At 35.4% G+C, this 9,299-nt stretch overlaps 1 protein-coding gene across 2 annotated transcripts in view; it reads left to right on the top strand.

Annotated features, from left to right (window-relative positions):
- Positions 1 to 9,299, top strand: part of ZFHX4 (zinc finger homeobox 4) — a 184,678-nt gene that overhangs the window by 67,884 nt on the left and 107,495 nt on the right. The window lies entirely within an intron of this gene.

Here is a 9,299-nt window from a genome sequence, read left to right as displayed (position 1 = left end):
CAACCACCTGGCATTTTTGTTTTTATCCAATAAGTTGCCAAACTTTGTAATTTTGTATTTAATATCTCTTTTTAATTATGTCTTTTTACAAGTTACTTTTACTTTATTGTTTTATTTGCATTTGTTTATTTTTTTGGAGACACAATCTCGCTGTGTCCGCAGGCCTGAGTGCAGTGGCATAATCACAACTGACTGCAGCCTCCAAGTTCTGTGTTCAAGTGATCCTCCTACCTCAGCCTCCTGAGTAGCTGGGGATACAACCACACATCATCACACCTGGCTAATTTTTAAATTTTTTGTAGGGATGAGGTCTCACTATGTCGCCCAGGTTGGTCTCGAACTCCTGGCCTCAAATGATCCTGCTGTCTTGGCCTCTCAAAATGTGTCTTTTCTTTAAAAAAAATAAATAAATGTTACCTCATACTTAGACTCCTGTAACAGCCTCTAAATTGGCCTTTCCACTTTCCGCCCCTTTTCTCTCCTGCCTACTGTGTACAAGGCTACTATGTTGAACGTTTTAATCCACTATTTTTATTCCTGAAAGCATTTTGTCTAGAAATCCCAGTGGTTCCCTATTTCAACTTATATAAAAGCCAAATAAATTTATGTGATTTAGAATTATTATAAATTATTTACAAACAATATTACTGCACATCTGCATCATAATTTAAAGTTTGGCAAATTGCTATCTCCTGTACAATCCAGGTGGGAAAAAAAAACAGTAAAATGAATTAAAATCAGTATTAAAGGAGGACTTTGGGATGAACTGCTAAATTCCAGCAATCCAGGCTTTCTTTAAAATTGATACTACATGTATTCACTTCCATTCTGGAACACGGTATTCCATGACTATTCAGTTGAATCCTTCTACCTTCTATATGTGATAAACCATTTTATGTTACATACTATTTTCTTCAGTTTAATGTAAATATTTCATAAAGTACTAGTTTGAGATTTCCTGTCCCAGCTGTCTGACAATAAATTGATCTTTTATATGACTTATCTTGCCTCATTGACTCTTTGTCAATTTCTAAACAAATAGCACTGTTTAATGCAGGACCAAGTAACTTGTCCCAGATCAATAATTCTTCAGTTTCTTCAGAAGAATGGTATCTATCAGTCCTTATTAACTCAGGGTCATTTTTCTTAATGAGATGTTCAGAACTTTAAGTAGTATTTGGTATCCAGAACTTTGCATGCTTGACTAGATACCTATTCATTTATAAGAAAGAGAGTGGAAAGTCATGATTTTTTTGAATGGGGTAAAACTTCCTGGGCCAGACATTTCTTTAGCCTAGAGTTCCAAAACTAAAAGCAAAGAGAATCTGATTTCTAATTTTTACAATGTCTGTAATACAGATAAACAAAATGAATAAAATACATCATGCTACAAAATTCTTTTTAATTTTTACCCAATACATGTTGTTTATCTTATTATAGGTGTTTTGAGGATAGAGTAGGATTTATTGAGCTAAGTTAATTGCTAATCCAGTACAAATAAAATAATGTAAGATTTTTGTGGTGTTTTAAGATGTTTTGATAGGCTAATTATATTGCAAAAGGTTGATTGTACTATAAAATTATATATTCTGCCTCTACAGAGTCAGTAGCAAATGCATGCTATTTCTAAGCTATGTTATATATCTGGAAGCTTGATAATTGCAGCTCATATTTTCTTACCAAACTGATAATGTGTTATTATTTCATATTTGAAAAAAATAACCTTCTAAATCCTTATGTTTTGTCCTAGATTTAAAATTCTATGAGAACCAGACCACACATTCTTCTGCTCTTAGGCTGTGTTGTTTTCAGAGATGCTGACCTGTTAGTGATTAACCAAGATTAGGGTCTTGGATGCTTGTGGTTATCAGAAAGCTTTCCCTGAGGATGTCTCCAGTCCAAGGAGAATTTCACATTTATGTCTAGGAGGGATGCCCTAAAATTGCATTGACTGTTCATTTGCTTTGTGAATGCTTGATGATGCTGTTGTATAATGATCGAAGTAAAATATTTGACACTGAGTTTGCATGGTCTGGACTTAGTTTTGAGATGCCAGACTGTGCTCATTTCACCCCAAATGGAATAAGAAGTAAATGTAGCTTAATATATTTACAATAAAATAAGTTACATATCATCTTATTATATCCTCAAAATAACTATACAAAGGAGCAGATCGTGTATTTTTACAAGGTATAGGTGGGAAAAATAAAAGAAATCCAACTGCTAGCCAGATTCATTCTTTTCTTTCTGCTTCCAAACTGTGCCTTTGTAATATTTTCCACTTTATTACTTACTAGTCTGTTCCCCAGCTATACTGTAAATTCTGTGAAATATTTTGATTTATCTTGTTTTTCTATTACTCATAGTTCTCAACAAGTGTTTATTGAATAGAGCAATTAGCAAGTGAAGAAAATCAGTGGCAGTGCTGGGGCTCAAACCCAGATATGAATCTAAATATATTCCTTTACTCTTTTTTACTATAACGACTCATCTGAACAATTCTATACTTCATTTTGAAATTAAAAGATAAACACAACAAAATAATGCATAAACTTTCAAGAGAATGGATTGATTAATATACCTGTAAACAAATTTTCTCCTACTTTAAAAAAATACAGGAGCTGATAAGGACAAAATTAATAAGAAAAATGGAGACAGTCTATGTTGATATGTAGTAATATGTGCCTGTCTCCCCACCTCATCCAGTGTTTTATAGGAAGCTTAAATATGGAATTTCTTGCTTCCTCCATGAAATGTCTCTTGGAAGCCCTTGGAATTCACAGAAAATCAATTCTGACTCACATGGGTATGGGCCACAGGTTGTCTCATCTTTGTTGACTACCAGCTTAAATCTTTCTGTTCATTGCTTCTTGCTGAGAGTGTATCTCAGCCTAACTAATGTCTATGTTAATATTTACCAAAGAACTGAATTGTCTAGTTGTTTATATTTCCATCAAAATAAAATGAGGTTTGTGGATTAGCCTAACAGTGAATGGATATTTATTGAGTTTAAAAGCCAAGAAAGAGGCCAGGTGCGGTGGCTCACGCCTGTAATCCCAGCACTTTGGGAGGCCGAGGCCAGTGGATCACGAAGTCAAGAGATTGAGACCATCCTGGCCAACCTGGTGAAACCCCGTCTCTACTAAAAATACAAAAAAAAAAAAAAAAAAAAAAAAAATTAGCCAGGCGTGGTGGCATGTGCCTGTGGTCCCAGTTGCTCAGGAGGCTGAGGCGGAAGAATCACGTGAACCCAGGAGGTGAGGTTGCAGTGAGCTGAGATTGCACCACTGCACTCCAGCCTGGTGACAAAGCAGGACTCCATCTCAAAAAAAAAAAAAAAAACAGCCAGGAAAGAATAGAGACAAATTGTAACCTCCAGTCTCTCCTTCTCTCCTTCAGGTTTCTTCAGTAGGCAGTGGTAATTAATAACAGCACTCAGAATTTTTCTTGACACAGAAGTCTTGGCAACAATTGTTGAATGATCAGAGAGGGCAGGCCCGTTAGAACCTATTTACCATCTTTATGTCAGTTAAGGTAAACTGTAGCAAAGCTATTTGCTTTCTTTACCTCATGTTTACCAGAATTTTCAGAATGAATTGTGAGGGAAACAAGTAGTAAAGAAGATGAGATAAAACAGCAATTTTCCTTCTTTTGTTAAGTAAACACTTTAGCCAGATATTCATGTTTTTCTTTGTAATATGATCTTACTCTCTACACACTTTATTCTGGTTAGAATATTGACTTGGAAGAGAAAGTACACAATTTGCTTTGCATCTCTGGGACACTCTTCTAGCTACGATGAAGAACATCGTAAGTACTAATTTTACCAAGAGTGGTCATACCAACAGTGAGTATCCTAATGTGGTCATCAACCGCATGCAGAGATCACCTTATGTTGGCAATAGGTTATTATTACTAGAAAGAATAATGCTGAGAGTATATCTCAGCCTACCTAATGACTATGTTAATATTTATCAGAAAACTTAATTATGTATTTGTATTTATTCCCATGAAAATAAGATGAGATTTGAGGATGAACCTAACAGTGAATGAAAATTTTTTAGGCTTAAGGAAAGGATGTGCAAACTGATTGCAGCCTCCCTGCGGTCCTTTTCCAGACATCCAGATTCAGCCTGTGAAAGTTCTATGAAGTCTAGTGTTTTGGTAATGGTATTTCAATGGTGTAATGTTCATTTATTTGCATGAAGACAAGAAAATGAAAAATATTGGTTCATTCATAAATGTTTAACCATATTTAGTATGGTTCTAAAGTATGTTTTTTTTAAAAAAAAATTATCAGTGACTTAAAAGAGTATTTTTTTAAAAAAACATATATAGGCCAGGCATGGTGGCTCACACCTGTAATCCTAGAATTTTGAGAAGCTGAGGCAAGTAGATCACTTGAGGATAGGAGTTCAAGACCAGCCTGGCCAACATGGAGAAACCCCGTCTCTACCAAAAACACAAAAAAAATTTAGCTGGGCATGGTGTCATGTGCCTGTAATCCCAGCTACTTGGGAAGCTGAGGCAGGAGAATCCCTTGAACCCGGAAGGCTGCAGTGAGCTGAGATTGTGCCACTGCACTCCAGCCTGGGCAACAAAGTGAGACTCTGTCTCAAAAAAAAAAAAAAAAAGATCCCACATATAGCAGTACATATGTATTTTTTGCTATTTGAGAATATGTGGCTCCAAATAATTATTATACTCAATGGAATTTTACCAAATTACAGCTACAGATCTTAGGCAATGTAATCCAAGAAGGTGAATTCACTATGAAAATTTATATAATTACTTTTTCATGACCTAAATTGACATCGCTGATCTACCAATCGCTGATCTACCACCATCGTGTGCCGCAAGAAAAGGTTTCTGGGTTTTGTGTGTGTGTGTGTGTTTTTATGCTGTGTGTTTGCACCAGTGCATGTCACTGCATATGTTCATACATGCACATTCTTTATACAGATGGGGTTGCAAATAGTGTCCATCGTTTTCATTAAAAAGGATATTGGTATTTCCTTATGTATTGATTAATAAACTACTTGTGTATTCATAAGTCAGCAATATAGAATAATCACACTCCAAGCTTCTCTAGAATTGAATTGGACCGTCAGTTTCTTTTACTGTTTGTCTTGGACTCCCAAATCAGCCTTCTCTAATTTATGTTTTGGAATTATATCCTCTACCTATATAGACGAATGGCACAAGATATTGCCTATGAAATCTCCTAGCCCATTTGCTTCAATGGTGCTACAGGGTATATATCCAATTAGAAAACTCTGTGTCCCCTGTCTCCATTAGCAATTAATTTATTTTAAAATATATTTATATTCCATAAATATACTTATTTCAAACAATAATAAGAAATAAATTAGCCTAAAGAAAAATAAGCTAAACAGCATTCATCATTTCAAAATGTGCTGCTTTTTGTCTTTGTCTTTTGCTCTCTCTACTCCTGTCTTCTTGCCTCTCCTTCCATCACTTTTGGTTTCCTTTACGTCTCTATATCTTTTCAATTATCTGTTACAGTCACTCCATTTTGTTCTAGACCTTTTTTCTTTTACTTTTCCTTGAGGCAGGGTCTCACTTTGTTGCCCAAGCTGGAGTGCAGTTGCTCAATCTCAGCTCACTGCTCAAGCTCGATCTCCAGGCTCAAGTATTTCTCTATTCTCAGCCTTCTGAGTATCTGTGAGTAGAGGTATGCACCACCACGCACAGCTAATTATTATTATTATTTGTGGAGATGGAGTCTTGCCATGTTGCCCAGGTTGGCCTTTAACTTCTGAGCACAAGTGATCCTCCTGCCTTGGCTTCCCAAAGTTTTGGGATTACAGACATGAGCCACTGCATCCAGACAACATTTTTTATATGCAAAAAATTATTTTATAAGTTTATAGCTAAAGCTATTGAGTCATACTGACAGGGTTTTGATTCTTAACTGTGTCTTGGAAAAAGTATTTAACCTCCCAAGACTCTATTTTTGCATCTGTAGAATGTGATTCTCATGGGTGTTATATACAGTGGCATTTGAGAAATGTGAGCAGTTATTCTTAAGAACACATTTGTGCATATATCTTTACATTCCTGATTATTTGCTTGTGATAAATTTCTGAAAAAAAGAATTGCTTAGGCCAGGCGCAGTGGCTCATGCCTGTAATCCCAGCACTTTGGGAGGCTGAGGAGTGGCTCATGCCTGTAATCCCAGCACTTTGGGGTCAGGAGCCTGGCCAACATGGTGAAACCGCATCTCTACCAAAAAATACAAAAATTAGCTGGGCATGGTGGTGCGCACCTGTAGTCCCAGATACTTGGGCGGCTGAGACAGGTGAATCCCTTGAGCCCAGGAGGTGGAGGTTGCAGTGAGCCCATATTGCACCACTGCACTCCAGCCTGAGCAGCAGAGCTGTCTCAAAAAAAAAAAAAAAAAAAAAAAAATTGCTTAGTTACATAGCATACTTTTTTTTGTTCTGTTTTTCTTTTTAGTTTATGTGTAATAATCGTATATGTTTATAGAGTATAGAGTAGTATTTTGATATACACAAATAATGTGTAGTGATTACATCTGATCACTACACTACTTATTACCTCATTTGTCATTTATTGTGTTGAGAACATTCAAAATTCTCTCTTCTAGCTTTTTGAACATACGGCAACTTACCGTTAACTGTGTTTGCCTTACATTGCTATAGAAAGGTAGAACTAATTCCTCCCATCTAGCTGTAATTTGCATTCATTAACCAACGTCTCCCTTCCTTTTACCCTTCTCAACCTTTAATAACCCTAATTCTACTCTCTACCTCACTAAGATCATGTTTTTTGAGCTCCCACATATGAGTGAGAACAGGTATGCATTTTTTAACACATATTGCCAAATTACCTTCTGGATAGATAGCAGTCTATTTACATAATACCATCAGTGTTGGAGAATGTTCACATCTGGGCCAAACTGTGGGTTACTATTCTATTAAATCTTTTCTAATAACAAATAAATGCATTTATTAATTTAGTTTCTAGTTCTTTAATTAATAGGTCAAATTTTATATTCTTTAGTGAATTTTATGCTCATATTCTTTGCACAATTTTTTATTGAGTTGTCTGTTTTTATCCTTACTTATGTATTAGAATCTTTACATACTGAGAATACTAGCCCTTTGTTTCATATGATGTATATATTTTACCCAGTTTATTTGTTTGCAGTTTAATTTAGGGGATATTTTTGGTGCAGGAATGTTTTAATTATTATGTATACAAATCACTAGTCTCATGATTTTTGCCTTTTTAGATCTAAGTGTTAGGAAATTTTTTTCTTTTCTTGAGAAATGCATATTGCTTGCTCTTTTTGACTATTCATCAAGTCTTTATTAACAAGTCTTCATTAAGTCTTCTCTGGCATCAAGCAGGGTAGGATGCCATAAATAATATAAAAGCTTAGCTAAACATTATTATTCTCAGTATATGTTACAAGATGGGCTACATGCATACTTATTAAAAATTAAATCTAGTACTTGTGATATTGTATGGATACTGTTTGAAAAGCTGAACATTCTACTAGGTAACACCAACGATTACAGAAATTGCTTGATGAAAGCTTGTCAAAATATTACTTTGTGTTGAATAGTCTGATCTTTTTCATTATTAGTTAGTTGTATTTGCCTTTTTAGCATCACAACAGAGCCTTTGCAGCTTCTTTGAGCAAGCATCATTTGTTGCCTTCTAGATAGTCTAAATCTTATGTATCTGTGTGGTTAAGCTCAGCATTATTTTAATGATCCTGTTTTTTTGCATACTGGTAATATGAGAGACGCCATTCTCTCCTCTCTATCAATGTGACCTCATGGTATCCTCACAGCCCTCACAACCCAGCCATTCTCTAATGTTATTTCCATCAACTTGCTTCCTGTGAGTTCTATGTTATTCTTTGGATTAAGTTAGAACACCACAAGATGTGTCAAAGTCAAGTCCTTTTGAAGAAATCATCAAAGAAGAATCTTACTTCTTTGATGCAGATTCATTTAAGTACAGTTGTCTTAGTGCTCAATGATGCCATTGTCTTTTCAAGGCCATCATGTAGGGACGTCATCATGTCATTTTTATCTTTCACTTGTTTTTGTTGGCTTCATGAACAGTATAGCGATCCAAGAGAAATTAATTGTTTTGTCCTTCATTGAAATCAAATGTTGTTTATTTGACAAGCTAGTATCTCTCCATTTCTCCCCAACTATTAATTTCACTTTTAAAAACATAAAACACTTTCTTTTCACCTTTGTTCAAGCCACATTTTTAAAAATTAGGTTAAATGTCTGATTTCAAGAGCAAGAAATAGAGACTGGATTGAGATTGGAATGGGTGGGTTGAGGCTCATACATTGTGGAAGGAACAATGTGGTTTTTGTTGGTTGTTAATGAAATTTCTGACATTGGATGACTTCTGATATATTTTGTCTAATTTAAGTTCATTTTAATTCAATACATGCATATACCATTTATTATCATTTTTTCAAATGATCTAATTGCCAACTTTTCTCAACCATTTTGTCAATGCTGTCACAACTGCCCTCTCGTAACCACAAGATTGGAGTCTATCTTACTACAAATGCTCTTTTTCCTTTTCCCGGTGTCTTACCTTGGAACCAGGCAGCAGAGTTCCAAATTTACGGCTTAACTATAGCAACTATAAAGGTCCTTATTACGTGCATTTTTCTGATTTTTTTCTCTCTTTCATCCCATGATGCATTTTCTTGCATCCTTTATGAAAAGAAGCAGGGTATAAATTACCAAAATTTTTTAAAAGGTTACTATGGCTGTTACATACCCCCAAATTAATATCATATTTTGCTCTGCATTTACTTAATTGATCACAGCTTGGCTTATTTTTCCAATAGCAGTGAAAGAATTTACCATGATGTAGCCATATTTAATCAATGCACATTGTAGCCATCTCTTACCTCAGGAATTTGAATAGCTATCAAGCAGGGGTTTCCAGCAGTAATTTATCTCTCCTGAAAACCTTAATAAGTGACACTAGATACAAGAGGCACCAGGTTGGGCACAAATGATATGACATACATGACACGTCTGTTCTAATGGGGCTTGCAGTTTAAAGTGGAAGCCAGACAAAAAGAATTGCAATATAGTGTGGCAAGCACTAAGATAGAGGTATACAAAACTACTATGGGATGGGGATGGCAGTGGTGTCAGAGAACAGAGTTAGTAAATGTGCAGAAGTGAGAAAATGGAGGTAAAAAGACACTTATGCCTAGTTGATTGAGGCTAGTAACATATTATTTGAGAGGGCCAGTCTAA

The sequence above is a fragment of the Saimiri boliviensis genome, chromosome 15, assembly GCF_048565385.1.
Source record: "Saimiri boliviensis isolate mSaiBol1 chromosome 15, mSaiBol1.pri, whole genome shotgun sequence".
In the NCBI taxonomy this organism is placed as follows: Eukaryota; Metazoa; Chordata; class Mammalia; order Primates; family Cebidae; genus Saimiri; species Saimiri boliviensis.
Note: the sequence above shows the minus strand (reverse complement) of the source record. Positions and strands in the feature narration are given on the sequence as shown.